Raw genomic sequence first — 20,253 nt, 5'->3', positions numbered from 1 at the left:
GTGGGCTGGGCCGGTTTGTTTACTTGCTGCCTCCGCAGGTTCGGCTAATCGTGGCTCCCATTGGCCGGGGTTTGCTGTTCTAGACCAATGGGGGCTGTAAGAAGCTGCGGCCAGCACATCCCTCGGCACACTCCCGAGCCTGGGATCCTGCCCGCCCTTCCTCTCTCTCCTTCCACCCCAAACTCCTTCTCTGCTGCTATGGAGAATGCGGTGTCCTATGTCAGGGGTTCCTAAACTTTTTTCCTTGAGGCCAATCTGTGTAACTGCAAAAGGCACTGCAGCCCACTGTTAACACTTCTTGAGGAAAATTATTAATTTTAATTATATATAAACTTCACTGTAAATAAACAATGTACGTTTCCTTTTCTTTTTAATGTAAAGAATTGTAATGATAGAAATCCCTAGCAATATGTACTCAAAGAAATGCTTCAAGTTCTTTGAAACCGAAGACTTTCAGTAAAACTACAAAATGATGAGAGCAAAATGTGCTGTTTAGACAGGGAAAACACAATTTTGTATAAAATTGCAACACAATGTTAACAAAGTTGTTAAAAACGTGTTATTTGCTGATTTAAAAACAAAAACAAAATAGCTGTCCAACTTCAACCACGATAGTGGGGGTGCCGAAAGCCATTGAACAAAACTGTAAACCATGTATATGATGGAAACTGCTTCAAGACTGCAGCAACCCTAATTCCAGCACCCCTGGTTGTGCTGGTGGACCACCCAGGACCGTATCATGGCCTACCTTTGGACCACAGCCCACAGTTTGGGAACCCCTGTCTGATGTGACCTATAAACAGGCTGTCCATTGCTCCCAGTGCAAGGATTCTGTAGCTCTTGGGCATGTGTAGGGAGACAGAATAAATATTTTGACTGTTAGTATGTAGAACTGGTTGAAAGATACAGGCAATTTTTTGCAAAAATTTGAATTTTCAGTACATTTTGATCAGTATAAATTTGTCAAAAAACAAGCACTTTCTTTCGCCCTCTCCTCCCAAGCGCTCTGACATTTCAAAAACCTGAAAACTTGACCAGCTCTATCTGTGGATAACTTTTAATACCGCACCTCCAGTAAAACTTTTTAAAGATGTTCAACTCAGTGCTCTTTATGTTCAATGTGGTATTTTTTCCTGTAACCTAGAGTAAACAGTTCTAGTATTTCATAAGTGTTTTGTACCCACACCTCCCACAGCACATTTTGGAGGAGGGAATTACAGCTATTCATTAAAGACGAGACAGTATTGCATATTCAATATCAATTGACATGTTTTGCCACCTCTTATATTTGCAGATTGTCAATGAGCAATTATTATTTTCTCTAATGTATTGTTATTTGAAGTTATTTACGATATAATTCTTGGTCACGGAATTGTTCTTGGTCTGTAGATAGTCCACAAACAATTGATTGTCAGTATTCCATATGGGAAATTCAAACTTTGTTCTGAATTGGTTCATTTGTGTTGCCTGACTTAGGGTGACCAGACAACAAATGTGAAAAATCGGGATGGGGGTGGGGTTGGGGTGGGGGTAATAGGAGCCTATATAAGAAAAAGACCCAAAAATCAGGACTGTCCCTATAAAATTGGGACATCTTGTCACCCTAGCCTGACTGGATGAGCAAAATTTGTAGAATTAAATATCGGTTATAAATACTCAGGACTCAAAATTTGTGTGCTGCAAATAATGTCTGATGAACATTCCTGCTATTACAGTCATGCTCTAGAATATTCTCAGAACACCAGAAGGGTGTGAACACGAGCAAAATGAATCTGTTCTTATGTGTGAATATCTGCAATTTTTAAAATGTATTCATTCAGTTCTGATGCTGAGAACTTTCTCTCTGCTCCTGACTTAGCTTCTTGTGAGGTCCAAGTTCAGTTTCCTTTTCTCCAAAGCACCTATGATCATCCTCTCTGAAAGTCACTAAATCCATTTCAGGATGTGTTAAGTAAAAATTATGCGCATAAACAAGAAAACAACCCAGATGAAGAGGGGAGAGGGATTAGAACAAAAAATGATCTGTCTGAATGAATCTCTATATGGATATGGGAAAGGGGAGATACATCTTCAATTTGTGTAGCTCACAGGAAGTTCAAGTTACTGTAAGGATGGTATCTGACTTCAGGTAAGAGCCACCATATTTTTGCTATAAAGGAGGTGCTCTGGTGGAGGGGATTGCAGGGAAAAGGAATTTACTTGCACATCGGGTGATTGGTCCAGGAGTTAGACTGTTTTGGGAGGAAATTATTAAAAAGAATCATCTTATGACAAACTGCCAGCTTCTTTAGCTAGGTTCTTTGAATATTAACATGATCCTGAATACATAATGTATGATGTAGTATTGAATGTTATTGGTAATGTGTGATCCCTCCTCCTCTGGAATTGTGGCATGGTAAAATATGGGCTGTCCTTGTAATGGAAAAGCTCAAAGTGAGGATTGGTATTTTGTCTAATTTGTATGGTTCAGATTTCCCGTGTCCCAAAATATTGTCAGTGAGTTTTTTTAAATGAAAAACAGGTACAGTTTCCTTGAGAGAATATTCACAATTCCCCCAACCCCCCTTTTTTTCATTCAACTCCAATGTTAGTTCATTTTCTCTCTAATGAACTCCTGAATGCAAATAAGAATGTCTGTATGCTTGCCTTGTTTGCTTTCAAGGGATTAAATAACCCCAGAATAACACCCTTTGCATGCTAGCTTGTTTCAATAGGCTATAGATGATCAGAGAAAAAAGATTTTATTCACCCTCAAACCAATTTTCAATGCCTACATAAGTCACATGAGATCCAGTTTTGATTTCAGTTACACCAGTTTCACAAATTTAAACTCCAGTGATATCATTGGAGCTAATGGTGTAAGTGAGATCAGAATCAGGCTCTGTGGATTTTAAGACAATAGCTCCTAGTTTCAGAGAAATAAGTTCAGAAGCATAATAGCAAATAGCTAAACTATGTCTGCATATATAATTTATTTGTAACACCATATCAGGATATTACTCCATATGTGCTGTGTTATGTAAGAAAAGACAATAAGGCATATAGATAGGGTGGTGTAATTGAGGTTGCTATAGGAACCTGTCTCCTGTCAGGGAATATCTTGACTGCTGTGCAATTGAAATTTCAGTCTCAGCCCTGCATTAATTTAATATTTTGCATAATACATTAACCCCCTAGAGACTCCATTGATGGTAAGGCTGACACATGATTCATTCAACATAACATCACCTCTGATATAACATATCCGTACAGCGCCAGTAGAGCTATCCATAAGCAGAAATTCTGCTGAGCATTTGTTTACTGAGCTGGGCTACCCGCCCAAATGCAGTTTAATGTTCTTTGAAACACAAGGAAATTTGGTGACATTAAACAAGTGACCTTAATGTGACCTGGTATGAAAAAGTCACATATTTGTTCCCAACAGCCATTAATTTCCTGCAAAGTACTGGATAGGTGTCAGTTACTTGACTTAAGCTTTTTAGAAGGTGGCAGCTCAAATTCTGGTTTTTTTTGTTTGTTTGTTTTTTAAAGGAAAAGTTATTAAAACAAAATATGATGCTGTCAAGGTTCCTTCCCCACTCTGAACTCTAGGGTATAGATGTGGGGACCTGCATGAAAGACCCCCTAATCTTATTCTTACCAGCTTAGGTTAAAATTTCCTCAAGGTACAAACTTAGCCTTGTCCTTGAACCCTATGCTGCCACCACCAAGCGTGTTAAACAAAGAACAGGGAAAGAGCCCACTTGGAGACGTCTTCCCCCCAAAATACCCCCCAAGCCCTACACCCCCTTTCCAGGGGAAGGCTTGATAAAAATCCTCACCAATTTGCATAGGTGAACAAAGACCCAAACCCTTAGATCTTAAGAACAATGAAAAATCAATCAGGCTCTTAAAAGAAGAATTTTAATTAAAGAAAAAGTAAAAGAATCACCTCTGTAAAAGGTGGATGGTAAATACCTTACAGTGTAATCAGATTCAAAACATAGAGAAACTCTCTAGGCAAAACCTTAAGTTACAAAAAGACACAAAAACAGGAATATACATTCCATTCAGCACAACCTATTTTACCAGCCCTTTAACAAAAGGAAATCTAATGCATTTCTAGCTAGGTTACTTACTAACTTTTTACAGGAGTTCTGAGCTGCATTCTTGATCTGTTCCCAGCAAAAGCATCACACAGACAGACAGACCCTTTGTTTCCTACCCCTTCCAGCTTTGAAAGTATCTTGTCTCCTCATTGGTCATTTTGGTCAGGTGCCAGCGAGGTTATCTTAGCTTCTTAACCCTTTACAGCTGAAAGGGTTTTGCCTCTGGCCAGGAGGGATTTTATAGTTCTGTATACAGAAAGGTGGTTACCCTTCCCTTTATATTTATGACAGATGCTTTTCACAAAATAATTTTTATTTACTTGTGGACAGATTTCCCAAAAGGTTAGTGGCCGATTGTCAAGTGCTTGAATCCCATTTAGGTATCTAAAGCAAGGGGATGATTTTCAACTGTACTCTTGTTGGGCAAAAAAGCTCAGATTTTCAAGAGCTGGTACCTACAATTGGGGCCAGATTTTCCAAAAAGCTCAGTTTCCATTTAGACACTTAAATAAACAGTATCCAGAAGCTTCAGTTATGACACTTATGGCCAGATGTTTCAAAAGAGCATTTCTGGGGAAACATCTAGCCCAAATGATGGGTGCTGTGCTCTTTTGAAAACTGATCCTTCATGGACAGCATTGGTTTACTTTTCTTGCATCTAGACACTTGAAACAGATTAGTGCCACCCCATTAAAGAACAGAGAGGTTTGCATTAACTACAGCTCTAGTAAAAATTAATAAAGGGTGGCTGCTGGTGCTGTTCTATGTTGTTGTGTTAACAAGGTGACCTTCACAAAAACATTTCTAATTTCTAATTGGGAATTTATAATTTATAAGAGGAATCATAAATATAAACAATTAAAATAATTATGGGGATGATCTTTCTCCACTATTTTGTATTGTGGGAAGCTACACATGGCAGAGTAATAGAACAATGTAGATGAGAATGAATGAGTTACATAGTGGTTAAGCATCTTGCTTTCTCTGATTGCCACAAGGCATTATCTTTCCTAAGGCTGCTGCATTAATTCTTCATTGTTACTGCATAAGAAATCTAAAAATAGGAAAAGAGATGATCAGCAGAACAAGAGATGAAGAAAATGAAGTGAAACAGCATGTAGAATAAGACATAACCCCAGGAGAAACCAGGGAAAAAAGTACTGACAACCACTTTTCCAGCTGGCACAACATGTTGTTTCACACCATGTGGTAGTCCATTGTCGCTGGAACTTGCCATTTGTTCCATAGGAAAACAATGGCAATCATTGTTTTACCTGTATCTTAGTGCAAAGGTTACCCCTTTCTTTGGTAAGTATGGGCAAAAGAACATGTTTCATCACTATGTGGTTTCAAAATAACCAGAGGGCATGGAACTTTCAGTACTAATAAGTTAGCAAACTGTCAAAATGATCGCAGTAATTCTCATCCGTTGACACATCTCAAGGATTTAATTTGCCAGCAGGAAGTATACACAAAACATTTTATAAGTTATATCCAGTAGTAGCAGCTGCAACATAGCCTTTTATCACCAAAGTCTGAAATTTTGACAAGCTATGACCTTCTCAAGACCTGATGATATCATAAGTCACATTTATTTTAATGGCAACTGTGTTAGACTGAAAAAAACTATTTATGTCACGCACTGCTGTTGGAAACAGACTAACAGGTATAAGGGTGATTGTGGTGAACTGTGTATAAAAACAACAGACTCACATTGAGTGGTACCTTATAGTATGAAGAGTCCCACTGATTTAAATGGGATTATTTGCGTAAGGTACTACCCAAACTAAGTAAATGTATCAGAATCTACCTCTACTTGAATCATCAAGAAATTAATCTACATATTCTGTTAATCTGCTGAAATACATTAGTTCTGGCTTTCCAACAATTCCCCAGCCTCACCAACCTCATCCTCAGAAGCAAGCTCCCCACAGACCAGGACATACCAACCCAAAGTAGCACGAGACTCTGACAGAACAGATTTGAAACCTGTAGATATATCTCCACTGCTACCATGACTAATATCCCCTGCGACACACTTTTTAAAGGCCCCTGGGTCCTCCACATACCTATTACAATATGTGGTGTACCTCATCTAGTTTACTAAATGCCCCAACAAAAACTATATTTGGTGAAACAGGACAATCACAATGCTCTCAAATGAACTCACACAGAAAAATAAGACAAAAAACACCAAATCACCTGCGGGTGAACACTTTTCACTAGGCAATCACTCTATATCTGACCTCTCAGCCCTCATCAAAAGAAATCTTCACTACACCTTCAGAAGATAAGCCTTGGCTTAAATTCATAACTTTGCTATGATAAATCATGAACTGAATAAAACCACCGGATTTACAGCTTATTACAAAAAACTATAACCTACTCATCCCCTCCCCCCCAGCTTTTCCCCACTTCTCTCCTTTCCTTTCTGTGACTAGAGAGGTGTTAATTGGCCACTTCACCTTGAATGGTCCCTTGCAATATGTGCTAACTACAAGTCACATATAGGCCCACCCACTCTGGGGTAACCCAACAGCCAAGCAACTAATCATCCTTCAACTTTATATTGGACCCTCAGTCCAAGTCCAGACTCACTAGTTTTTACACCTGGTATCAGAGAGAGAGGGGAGGGTTGGGTTTGGTAATCCTTACCCCTTGTTGGGGGGCAAGGGCAGGGTTCCACTTCATCTTCAGTGGGCTGGTAGGGGAACCCAGACCCTCTTCACTGGGTTCCAGTCTAGGGGCCCTTGAATAGGCAGAAAAGGCTTGACTACACAGACCCCTTGCTGCCTCCCTCAACCACTTCCTACACTGTCCTGTCTTTGGCCTTTGCTGCAGCCTTTTCCTGGGCTCGCACTGCACTCTCACAAAATCTCTTCCACCACCTCACTGCAGAGCTTCTTAGCACTTTCTGGCTTTGCTGGAAAACCGTTTTCCCCCCAGGGCAGGAATCTTTCTTCTTCCTGCCGGCCCTTAGATTAGGGCACAGAGTCCTGAGCAGATCCACTTTTTGCTGCTCCTTCCCTACTGCCTCCAAGGCTCTCCATTGCAGACATACTTTCCTTTAGGGAGGCTCTGTCTGTCAGCAGTGCCACTCAACTCCCTGTCTCTAGCCAAGTTTCTCTTATTGAGCAAGAACCAGAGATCTGCTCTGCTCCCCAGTCAGGGCCTGAGTCAGGTTCTGCCCTTTTAGCTCCTCCCATCAAGCCTGACACCTACTGCAGGGATAGCAGGGTGAAGCTGATTGAACCCACAGGCTCTCATTAATCTCTTCAGCACCAGTGTGCAGTTAGTACACTTCTTCATAAGGGCACAGTAGTGTTCATGTTTATGGGCTTTCTTTGATTAATCTGGCTCAGAAACCATACAATCCCCCTCCTGCTTTAATGCCAGTGTTAAGAATGAATATGTAATGAACTCCCAGTTCTAAAACATGAAATCTTTTGGTTTACCCTCCAACTTCAGGTCAAAAATGCAGCAGTGTTAATGGATTATGAAGGGTGCATGGGGAGGAGAGGAAATGAACACATTCAAAGGGTCAGGTTAAACAAGAGGCAACTAGGGCTAACTTGTTGCTGCTTTCCAATCAAAGCTCTCTCTGTGTGCATTTTTAGTGTAAGAAAGGGGACCAAATACTCCCCAAATATATTGGTTTAACTCGACCATTTAAATAACTAACCCTTTTCTAATTTTTCTGTTTATGTCAGTATCACATGTTCAAGATTTTTAAGAGTGATTAGTAATTTTGGGTGCCCAACTTGGGTGCCACTCAAAATGGCTTAGAATGGGCATATTCTGAAAATACAGCTCTTTTAGGATGTCTGAGGTTGGGCATTCAGAAATGGAAACTCATGAGATCGCTAGTAATGCCTGAAAACCTGGCCCTGTTTCTTTGTCACAATAACAGGACTGTTTTTAAACTAAGGCACTTTCTAATCACTTGGAATAAAATGTCCCTTTCACTCAGATATATTATCTTTATTGGAAAGCACAACTCCAGTTGTGTCTGTCTGTGTTTTTTTGAGCTGTGTGTTAAATATGAAGGATTACAACTGGATGCCGTTGTATCACCATGAAAATGAGGAAAACCTAGCTGAGATTTGCCAGATCCCCTTTGAAGTGAGAAAAGGTTTTTTGAAAAGAGAGAGAAAGCTCAATCCCATAAGACTTAATCACATGGGTGGTCCTATTAATTTAAAATGGGACTGCAGGCATGGGAATGGACTACTTGCATGAGTAAAGCTCTCAGGATCATTCCCAGAGAGCTGGTCCAACAAAAGGGGATGAGAAAGAAAAAGTCAAAGGGCAGGAGATATGATCAGATTTGCAATTCAAATTTAAATCCTTTTTAAATATTACAGCTGCAAACATCCTGAAGGATTTCTGTCACTGAACTCTTCCATTTTTGTTAGCTTCAGACTGTGCTGAGCACAATTAAATATTAAGACCTGTATACTCCTTACTCTTAAGGGTAGTGAAGGTCATAGTGTATATCACAATTCTTTGTGCACATTTCTCTTAAAATAGAATGAATATGTTTTGTTGACTTTTGTATTTTCCTTGCAGACCAATGATTAGGGGTGGATTGCAATACACTGATTTACACAGAATTGTACCTCACTCCTCGAGCAATGGGAATACGCAAGAAGAAAATTACTAGTCAGTGTGAAATTACAATATGGGGCATAATTGTGGCCCTACTAAAATTAATGGGAGTTTTGCCATTGACTTAACTGATATCAGGATTTCCCCCAGGCCTTTAGTTATTAAGGGCCAGGTTATGGTCCTCTTATTCATGTTGAATACTACTTTACACCATGAATGCTCCTACTGAATTCAATTGGATTACTTTCAGAGTAAGGGTGTATTCAGTATTAATAAAGGAATCACAATCTGGACCGATACATTTAATCCTATCCCCCTGCCAGTGCATGTCATTGACAGTTAGGAAATGAAGGGGCTGATCCTGCAAAGTGTCAAGCACCTCCTTGGAAGTGCTGAACTCTCTCAACTATCTCTGACTTGACTGAAAGTTGACAGTGCTCAGCAGGAAGGAACTATAAAACATGGCAACTTTAATTCCTTCAAATACATACTCATCTATTTTTTTATGGCAAAGTGTTGCGTGGTCATTTTATTTACAGTTATTTCACAATATTGAACGTTAGCACTTTCTGATGAGCAGCACTAGACTAAATAAGAAATGACCCCAAATTTTTATAGGTAAAGAAGTTTTCTGGTAACATGCATAGGGTTAGAGGTCAACACATCACTTAGGGCTGCCTCTTGTATGGTGCCAGGTGCCTCTTGAGACAGGTAGCACACCCTCAACTTTCACTGAAGTCAATTGGAGTTGAGACCTTTTAGCACCTCACAGGATATGCATGGCACTTTGCAGGATCAGCCCTTTGGATTCCCAACTGTTGTTGGACTTAAACAGGCCCTGTCCTTGTTTCAAAACCTGTGATGCCTATTAGCACCTTTAGACAAAGGACCTCCATCCTTTAGACGGAGACCAAGGACTGAATGGGCATTGGGACTGCCTAACACTAGCACATATAGAAGCAGTTCCTTTCAGACCTGGCAGGAACTCTTTGCACGTGCAAAAGACTTTGGCTTCTGCTGTAGTTGATCTGACATTGTCCACAACAGTAGAACAACATGAAATGATATTCCAAACCCAGGATTGGCCTGGTGTAGTTGACCGAGCATTGAACTAGGAGCTAGGAACTCCCAATTCTATATTCTAAACTATGCTTCGCCACAGCCTCATCACATGGCTCTAGGAAAGTCAATTTCCTTAGCCTTCAATTTCACCATCTGTAAAAGGAGATAATGATTCTTATTTACCTATCTCACAGGGAGGTTGTGAGGGTTAGTTAATGGTTATATAATGCTTTAAGATGTAATCCAACATGTATTATTGTTATTACCTACTTTTTGCTTTCATATGCTAGCTGCCTTCAAAACACCTAACAGCATTTGGGTGGGAAGGTGAACTTCTTCAGGAGCCAAAAACAATGCTCAATCAAAATTAACTAATGCACTTTTCTTTGGTTGTGGGGGCAATGGTGTTTATCTCCTACTTCCTCTGCTTCTGGATTGAAAAAAAAATAAAGGTGTGGAAAAAAGATAGTATTCCACACTATCACTGCTTATCTGCCAGTTTGAGCATGTCTGTTAGGGAGTGTAAAAGAGTGGCGCAGCTGACAACAACAAGGGATCCTCATTATAGATCCAGCCAATATATACTGGCACTTATTGCTTGATCTCTACTCAAGTTTTACAGAACTTTCTGCTCTGCCACGAGGCTTGGAAGATCACATCAAAGCAAATCAAAAGCATCATTTCTTTAAAAATTGTATCTTTCTTCTTCTATGAAGAACACTGGATTCTTGAAGATAAACACGTTGAACACAGTGCCAGCAGAAAAATAAATGACAAAATATTTTTCAGAGGGAACAAATAGAATTGCAAGACCTTGGAATCTTTCCAAAGTTTAGATATGAAGTTCTCACAGTAGATGTTTACCTGTAACTTCATATGGTTTTTCAGTTGGAATTATTTGTTCCTTCTTCTGCCTTGTTAAAAATTGTCAGGATGTGCAAGACACTTCTGACAGGTTGTTCAATTTATTTGTGATGTGTTCTGATTTATAGGTTATTTTGATGTTATATCAAGCCCCATGGCCAGTGCTAGAACTTCGGGCTCTCATTTTACAGTCTAAGACTTAATTGCTCAATAACTGCACTATGATGAAAACTATTTTACCTAGGTTTCAACCACCTACATTATTGTGACACTATACCCCCCACTATACCCCCATACTCTAAAAATTGTCATAGAGATATTATTATGATGTGATTATGGTATAACTATGATGTATTTTATGCAAGATGGGTCATATGAGATATCATTGAAAAGGTTATGATTTACTGAATATGATTATCTTATTTGTATGCATGTGGTCATTTTGGTATCTGAAGTTAGGAATATTGTCTATGTATCTATTACAAATGTGTTTACTCCTGGGGAATGTCCACTAGGCAGAATGCAATCAGTCTAGATGGCTAGCTACTCGGGCAGCCCTGGGGTTAGTCACGCCTGCCAGCTGCAGAAGTCCCGGAGGTCCCGGAAAGTCACGGAATCTGTGACTTCTGTGACCTCCATGACAGACTTGCAGCCTTAGTCATAATTTACTACACAGCTTCTTCTAAGCAAGCGTATTTATTCTTAAGGTAAAAGCATAACAAAGAAAACTAATTAAAACAATAAAAGAACCTACATACATGCTAAAAAGCTTACCAGAGATCAGCCTACCTACCGTCTATGGCTCTGGTAGGTGTCAGTCCTTCAAAACCTATAACTGGCTTTTCCTTGTTCAGTTTAGATTCAGAACCAGAACGAAGTCTGGAACTGATCAGTCATTCCTTTATTTAGCTCAGGCCTTTGATCTTGGCCTTTGGTAACAGGTGATCAGCAGACAATAATCCCTCTACTCAGGGTGTAGCTTCAAAAGTCTGAGTTTTTGCATAACTGAAGTAGGGCAATTTGCATTAACTTCTTCTTATGGAATCCTCTGGATATCCACTTTAAGATGTATTGTCCCCAAAGTCCGTACTTGTCTGGCACATTTTCAATATAGTCTCTTGAATTCTCAGTTCTTATATCAGCCACATCTCCCCAGACAGAGATTCCATATAATTCCAGCTCACAAAAATATATAAACTTAATACAATAAAGTTTTTCAAGGATATTGTAGGAAATTGCTATATCTGTCAAAGTAATTTCTCAAAATGATATGACTATTGTACTTTATGGTAGCCTCTGGCTTTGATACTTGAATTCAATCCAAACTAAAGCTGTCAGTTCTTTTAATATTATATGTGTGAAAGCAATGAAAAAGAAATCCATTAGCATCAAATTTATTAGTGTTCTGGAACAGGGTGCAATAACACAGAAATAATTTGAGGTTGCAGTCATACAGCAATGAAGTGCAGCTACCACTTTACAGGGATAGATAGAATTTAGAGGTCGTACGGCAGTACATTTGATATATAACTATAGAATCAAACATACGTTTGGTTCCAAAGACTTTAAAGTTAAGACTATGAGAATTTTATTTTTTTAACACATTTTTTAACACAACAATTCTTTCTTACCTATAGTAGCCTTTGTTCCTTCTTCATGGACTGGAAAATATGTCCGAGAACCAAGGATAGTGTAACAATTGTATTTCTGGAATTCTGAAAAGTATCAAAATTGTGGCCTTCAACTCAAAGTGAAATTATATGGGGGGAATTTCTTGATTTTTTCCAAGGGAAAAAATAGTGCTACACTTGTCTTTGAACTTGTCTTCAACTCCCACGAGGGAAACCATTCTGCTGAGAGGACAGGAGCAGCATCCCAGAGACAGCAGAGGCAGAGGAAGAAGGACCCTGGAGGACCTGCTCATTGGCTTGGACAGGAAGACACATGAGCAGTTTTAGCTCCTCAGGGCATGGAGGTTTGGGCTCTTCAGCAGGAAGAGACTGATGGATCATTCATGGAGCAGGAGGCACACCATTGGGAATGGGGGTGTTCCCTACGGAGGGGCTGATAGAACTGGTGGCTGAACAAGTTCAGGGACCGCCTGCTGCCATGGCCACTGAACCACTCTGTGAACCACCTCCTCCACCTCCTCTGCTGCCCAGGGTGCTGCTGAGGCAGTGAGCTCAACCCCCCCACAAATGACTGTGAGGAGCCTGCAGGACTCCTGGGACCACACCTTTCACTGGCATCTGAAACCCCTTGCAGGGGGACTCCCTGAGGATCCAGGAGGGGAATGATGAGCCTGTAGGATTCCCTGACCCCCCCTGGTGCCTGCACCCCAAACCTCACACAGGTGATCTCCCTGTTTGTCCTCAAGAACAATTTCTGTGTGTTGTTCCTTCCTTGTCGGGGAAGGGCAAGGAGACAGTTGCAGAGACATTAACTTTTCTTCATTGTTCACATATGCAGTCCTGTTATGTTTTGTTGGTTTACATTTCTTTTTAATAAATATTTCAATTTTACATTCCATATAGTACTTTTAATAAGTGCTATCGTTTCCTTGACTTGTGTGTGGACCCTCCTTCCTAAGTATGATGAATGTAAGATGTTTTCAGGTTTGGGATTGTGTCTTACGATTCACAGCCCATGAATCAGAATGATGTAACTGTCTGGTAGCATCAGACTGCAAATCATTTCTGTCTGTCCCACACCCACAACCCTCCCACCCCCACCAGGTTCCGAAATATGCAAAGTCCCAGAGAGACGGAAAAAGTTCAGTTAGTATTATGAGAAAGCACTGCTAGTTCTAAATACAGCAGAACTCACAACACAGGGGATGTCTACACAGCACTTAAACACCTGTGGCTGGCCCATATCAGCTGACTCAGGCTCGCAGGGCTTGGACTATGGGGCTGTAAAGTGGCAGTGTAAATGTTCAGGTTTGGGTTTTACCTTCACAATGTTATGGAGTCCACAGCAGATGTGATTATGTGAGCTGTGTTGGCCGCACTGACATCCAGATGGGTGCGTAAGCCATGCCAATGAGATTTCAGCTTACCAAATAGCCACTCCACAACCATTGTGCAGCTGCTGTGTTTGTAATTGAATTCCTTTTTTCCAGCATCACTGATGTTAGGATATGGTTTCATGAGCAAGTTAGGAGTGGTATACAGGGTCCCCCAATATAACATTTAGCACAGACACACTATAGAGAATCACATCATTTCTGGGGAATAAAGTACCTTCTTCCCCCTTCAAGTACAATCCTGATCCCCTCAGCATGCCAGTGTCATGAACCTTTCCAATGTTTCCCATGTTGGTGTTCATGAATCTGCCTTTGTGGTTCACTAAGCCTTGCAGAATGAGTGAATAACAATCTTTTCGGTTCACATACTACCTCACCCCTTCTGGTGGACAAAGTGTTGGGATGTAGGTGCCATTGATGGCCCCTGCACCAGTTCAGAAACCTCCTTCTCTGAAATCCACCTTTTATTTCTAGAACTTTTCTTATGGGAACCTCCTGTGGTTAGATCACAGTGTTAATTGCCTCACAAATCTTCATAACCATGACCCCCAACAGTGGACTTTCCAACCCAGCAGTGGTTTGCAACAGACCTGTATCTTTGTAGTTTGTCAGCTTCCACAGGACAACAACCACCCACTTTTACACCAGTATGGCTTCCCTGAATCAAGTGTTCTACCACTGAAGGTTTGGTGCAAGCTCCTCACGCAGGTCGATGAAGGTCTGTTTTCTAATTTGGAAGTCTGAAGCCACTGCTGGTCATCCCAAGTTTCCAAAACTATGTGATCCCACCACACTATACTAGTTGTCCTGCATCAGAAGCGACAGTCCATCACATCTGTAGCATGGGATCTGAATGAACTGTCATTGACCTTCAAGGTCAGCCATGTGTCAGAAAGTTCTTACCAAATTCCATCCAGCATTTTTCTGATTACCTGCTCAACTGCATGAGCATTTGTCCCTCAGTACGAAGTGTGATCAGAACCAGAGCACCCCACAATTGTTCCAGGTCCTCCACCCAATTTGGCAGTAGGGAGACATGTACAGGAACTGCCATTGGCAAATACATGAAGGCAGGGCACCAGTCCAACAACACACTGCAAAGTGGTTCCTAGATTGTCTCCCCGTGATGCACAGAACTCTGGGATACCGCCCCTGAAATGGTAGTAGTAATGGTGCTTAACAACAGTGGCAGTATGAGCATGGGTATATGTATGTACACAATATTATGCCTGTGGCCAGCGCAGCATATCTAGCTTCTCAGTGTGTGTATAGGGAACATGTGTGAGTTTGTACATGGTCAAGTAACCGAGTATGTGCTCCAGTGTAGACATAGCCTGAGAGTGTGAAGAAGGAAGAGTCAGGTAACCCTGATAACCTGAAAAATAAAGGAGATAATTGGTTGTAGACGTGTGACAGCTGTTATAATGTTGCCTGTGTTGATGTATAACATATACTAACAAGGGAAGATAGAACCAGTAATCTCGACTATCTCCCGGCTACTCACCCTCCAGAACACAGTCCCTTGTAGCTATCACAATACCATTGCCACATGAAGGAGATGGAAAAGTGAGTCAGAGCCAAAGTGGTCCACCTTGAGCTAGCTGGCACTTCCACCATGTGGGCTGCCATGACCATGAAACAAAACAAAAAAGTAAAAAAGCAATTAAAGAAAATCAAGTCATCTTACTGCAGTTTGAAACTGTAAATGTGAGATTATTAAAAATGGGAGACAGTACTACACTTATCAAGGTTCTTTATGAAGTCACAGGTGATGCTAACTTGTTTTAAAAGTGTTTGTTCTGTTGTTTAGCTTTTTCATATACTATGCTGATTTTCACTTGTAAATATATTTTTATGGATGGTTTTCCAGTTTTTTCCTAAGAAATTTGTCAATGTATTGACTGATTGTTCCCAGAACTTTAAACAAAATTAATTAAATTCTTGTCAGTTTTGGGATTGGTACTATGCATCTCCTCCCAAATTGTATGACTTTCTGATTTCTAAATTCACAAACAACTGAAAACATTATTTTTGCAACTAAAAACACCATCAGTTTTTAACTGATGACCAACATTCCAACTTTTAGCCTGATTTGATTTGAAATAGCCAAGGTAGTAAATGTACAATACCTATAGCTATGGCTCTGTTAGCTTTTAACAATTTAATTTTAATTTGAAATTGTTAAAAGCTAACAGAGCCATAGCTATAGTGGTGTCACAAAGTGGTGCTGCAAAGTACTGGGGTTTGCTCACCCTATATTTTTGCATTTATCTATAAAGTACTGCTGTTGATATTGTTACAAAATGGAGACAGTTTTCCTTTAATGCCATGTATTTCCTAGACCAGCATAGGGCTGGGATTCATAGCTGATTCATTCAATTATGATTCTCAGCAATGTTCTTTCCAGGATATTGCTTTTTTTAGCCACTAAAGAAAACTGAATACAAATGGATTGTACGCAAGATGAGCCAAAAAGAAAAAAACACATGGTTATTGGCTTTCAAAACCATAAACTAATTTAATACTTTACGTTTCCTGAATGTCCTGATATATATATATTTTAGAATACCAACAAACAGGAGTCGGAAAACATTAAATCTATTAAACAACACAGAATGGTCTTTTATGTATTTCAAAACACAGCTGTGGTTCTAATTTTAAGGACAAATTAATCCCATTTTTTTCCCAAGCACCACAAACCACCCCCCCGCATGTACCACTGGGTAAAAAACAAACAACTCCTCACCTACCCTATTAATATGAATTTCCACTGTGGAGGCTGTATACTTTGTAAAAATGCTTCTCGTGCTGGCTCTTTTTTCCCAAAGATGACCAGCCAGGAAAGGACATGCAAATAAGATGTCAGCAAAACATCCTCACATGGAATGAAATCAATAGGAGTCAATAGGAGTTTTGAGACTGACTTCTATGGGGCCAGGATTTCACTCATGGTATTTTTTCTGTTTTTACTTCCTTGAAACGTCCACAGAATCTAAGGGAGGCAGGAGGCTGGTATAATGGTAAATAAACTGAAATGTCTAAATATAAAAACACTGGCAGATATATATATATATATATATATATATATAATACACACACACACAGAGTATATTTTGAGCATGTCAGACCCATGTGATTTTGTGTTTGTGCCTCCACAATAATGGACAATTATTCTGGATTTCTCTTTTTAATTTGCACAATTCAGTGAATTCAATATTAACCAATTTATGAAATTATACTACTTAATTTTGATACCCATTAGGCTCCATAAGTACCTGTGTATATTGTCATGGCATCAATCAGAGATACTTTATGGAGATTTTAATATCTATGGAGGATAATTTGTTAAGCATTGAAAGCATGCCAGCTTGGAATGCCTATTTCTGGCTGATTATCAATCTACTAATCATCTTTGAAATCTAAAATTGTTTGGTATCTGAATACAGTATGCAACTCAACAAAGATTACTCTCCTCAAGTAATTTAGAATCAACACTGAAATAAAATAGCATTGAGAGAATTAGAGATGACAGAGCCAAAAAAAAAAAAGGCCTGGGTTACAATTTACCACTGGTTAATTTGTTAGTCTAGACCTCCTGGTCGCTTAAAATAGTGCAGTTTGTTAGGCAGAAGTTTCCCATTGACCAGATCTAAGGTATTTGAAATAGCAACAGAGGACCAGATCTTTGGGTAGTGCCTTTGCTTATCCAATGCAGGTCAGGAAGGCTTTGTGCAAAGGTGGCTTTATGCCATCTTTGCTATAGCCCAATTTTGGTCCTACTGGATGCCAGTTCAGTTCCCAGACTGCTCTAAATTACACCCGGTGCCCAATGCCACAAGAGGCTGTGCATACAAGTGAAGATCACTGGTGTGTAGGGAAATGCATGCTATGCCCACTTTCCTTTGCTCTGCCCATGGGGGGCCAAACAGAATGGCATAGGAGCTACTATGATGGCTCTTTGCCAACTGAGGATTTCCATACATAGCAGAATGGGGCCCTGATCTTGATTGGGGTCTCTGGGATTTACAGTAATATAAATAATAGGAATAATGATAATAATTTAGTTAGTCACACTGTGTAGCATAAAATGTTATTTGGTTTTAGGAGAAGACAGGAAGTTTTTCCTAATGTCCAATTTAAACTGCCCTTGCTGCAATTTAAGCCCATTGCTTCTTCAATCCTCAGAGATTAAGGAGAACAATTTTTCTCCCTCCTCCTTGTAACAACCTTTTATGTACTTGAAAACTATTATCATGTCTCCTCTCAGTGTTCTCTTCTCCAGACTAAACAAACCCAATTTTTTCAATCTTTCCTCATAGGTCATGTTTTCTAAACCTTTAATTGTTTTTGTTGATCTTCTCTGGACTTTCTCCAATTTGCCCACATCTTTCCTGAAATGTGGCACCCAGAACTGGACACAATACTCCAGCTGATGCCTAACAGGTATGGAGTAGAGCGGAAGAATTCCTTCTTGTTTCTTGCTTACAACATGCTTGCTAATACATCCCAGAATGATGTTCGCTTTCTTTGCAACAGTGTTACACTGTTCACTTATATTTAGCTTGTGATCCACTAGAACCTCCAGATCCCTTTCTGCAGTACTCCTTCCTTAAGAAGTCATTTCTCATTTTGTATGTGTGCAACTGATTGTTCCTTCCTAAGTGGAATACTTTGCATTTGTCCTTATTGAATTTCTTCCTATTTACTTAAGACCATTTCTCTAGTTTGTCCAGATCATTTTGAATTTTAATCCTGTCCTCCAAAGCATATGCAACACCCCACAGCTTGGTATTGTCTGCAAACTTTATAAGTGTACTCTCTATGCCATTATCTAAATTACTGATGAAGATATTGAACAGAACCGGACCCAGAACTGATCCCTGTGGGACCCCACTCGATATGCCCTTTCAGCTTGACTGTAAACCACGCACAACTACTCTCTGGGAAAGATTTTCCACCAGTTCTGCACCCACCTTATAGTAGCTCCATCTAGGTCACACGTTCCCAAACTTGGTTCTCGTCTTGGTCAGGGTAAGCCCCTGGTGGGCTGTGAGATGCCGGACCACTGCTTCCCGCAGCTCCCGTTGGTCGGGAACGGGGAACCACGGTCACTGGGAGCTGCGAGCGGCCGTACCTGCGGATGCTTAGGTAAATAAAGCATCTCACCACCCGCCAAGGGCTTACCCTGAACAAGCCGTGAACCAAGTTTGGGAACCCCATATCTAGGTTGTATTTCCCTAGTTTGTTTATGAGAAGGTCATGCCAGACAGTATCAAAAGGCTTACTGAAGTGAAGATATTCCACATCTACCATTTCCCCCCTATCCACAAGGCTTGTTATCCTGTCAAAGAATACCTTGGGGGTATTTAGCAACATTCCATTTTTTGGAATACAGTCACAGAATCATTGAAATGCAGGGCTAGAAGGGACCTCAAGAGGTTATCTAATCCATCGACCGGTGAAGAAGCAGGATAAAGAGCATCTAATTTTCTAGACCTTCCTGTGCGCTATGGTGGGGGGATGAGTAATTGTGTCCTTTATTATTAAAACACTTTTTTTTGTTTGTAGCCTAGATATACAGGATCAGACACATGCCTTATGGAGTCATAAAGAGTTTTCTATAACTAGTAGCAAAGTAACTGATGGAGGAATCTGCCTTAGAAATGACCTTTTTGGACACTGAATTTGATACAAATGAAAAATGAAATACCAGGATTAATTTTCAAAACCGTGCACTAACACTAACAAAAATGGGAGCTGCACATCTAGTTCACTTCACACATTAATGAGATGTCTCCCATAATATGACTTCAGTTGCAGGTATTATTACTGTGGTCCATTTAAAATTTGCCTGCACGACTGTGTCAACAAGAGGATGACTTCAGTAGATACTTGAATATATTAGACATAACAAAATGTTACCTGTGAACCATGCTGTATCAAATCCTTCTATTGTGTTAGCTGCAGCAGAAGGGATTTTAATGGAACTCTGTATGTGATCAGTAATATCCTTCAGAGGACAAATTTGGGAGTTCTGTCTGGTCTAGAAGAAATGTTTTATTTATTTCACTAAACCTAGGAATAGCACATATTACAACATTGATTATGTTTCTATCTTTTGATTTGCCTTGGGATTTACTTCTATGGTTCTTTCCTAACTCATTTCCCTACCCCCGCCCTGCCATGCCTTTTCAGACTCAGAATATTGAGCAGCACTAAAGCACAGCACAAAAATTACCCACATTCCTGCATATTGATAGAGACTGGGCTTTGTATAATTGTGGTCTAATCAGGAAACCTGCTACTACAAGCCACAAGCTCAGAATCAGATTTTCATTCATTTCATTCATTTTAAAATGAATTCCTGTAATGAACAATGAAATAGATGATGCCTTTGGACGTGGAAAAAAAGCAGATTTTAGAACCAGAATAGTTTTACCTGCAGCACACCTGAAAGAAGAGAAGTCTTTGTAACACCCTGTTAGATATTCTATTTCACTCTTTTCTTATGGCAAGACATTTATCCTGAGGTTTGGAACAATTCTTATTTTATGGGAACATAAGATTTCATTATCTTATGGGGATATAACATCTATATCCCCAAAC

This window comes from Lepidochelys kempii, chromosome 8, assembly GCF_965140265.1.
Source record: "Lepidochelys kempii isolate rLepKem1 chromosome 8, rLepKem1.hap2, whole genome shotgun sequence".
NCBI lineage: Eukaryota > Metazoa > Chordata > Testudines > Cheloniidae > Lepidochelys > Lepidochelys kempii.
The sequence above is the reverse complement of the archived record's forward strand: the minus strand, read 5'-3'. Positions refer to the sequence as shown.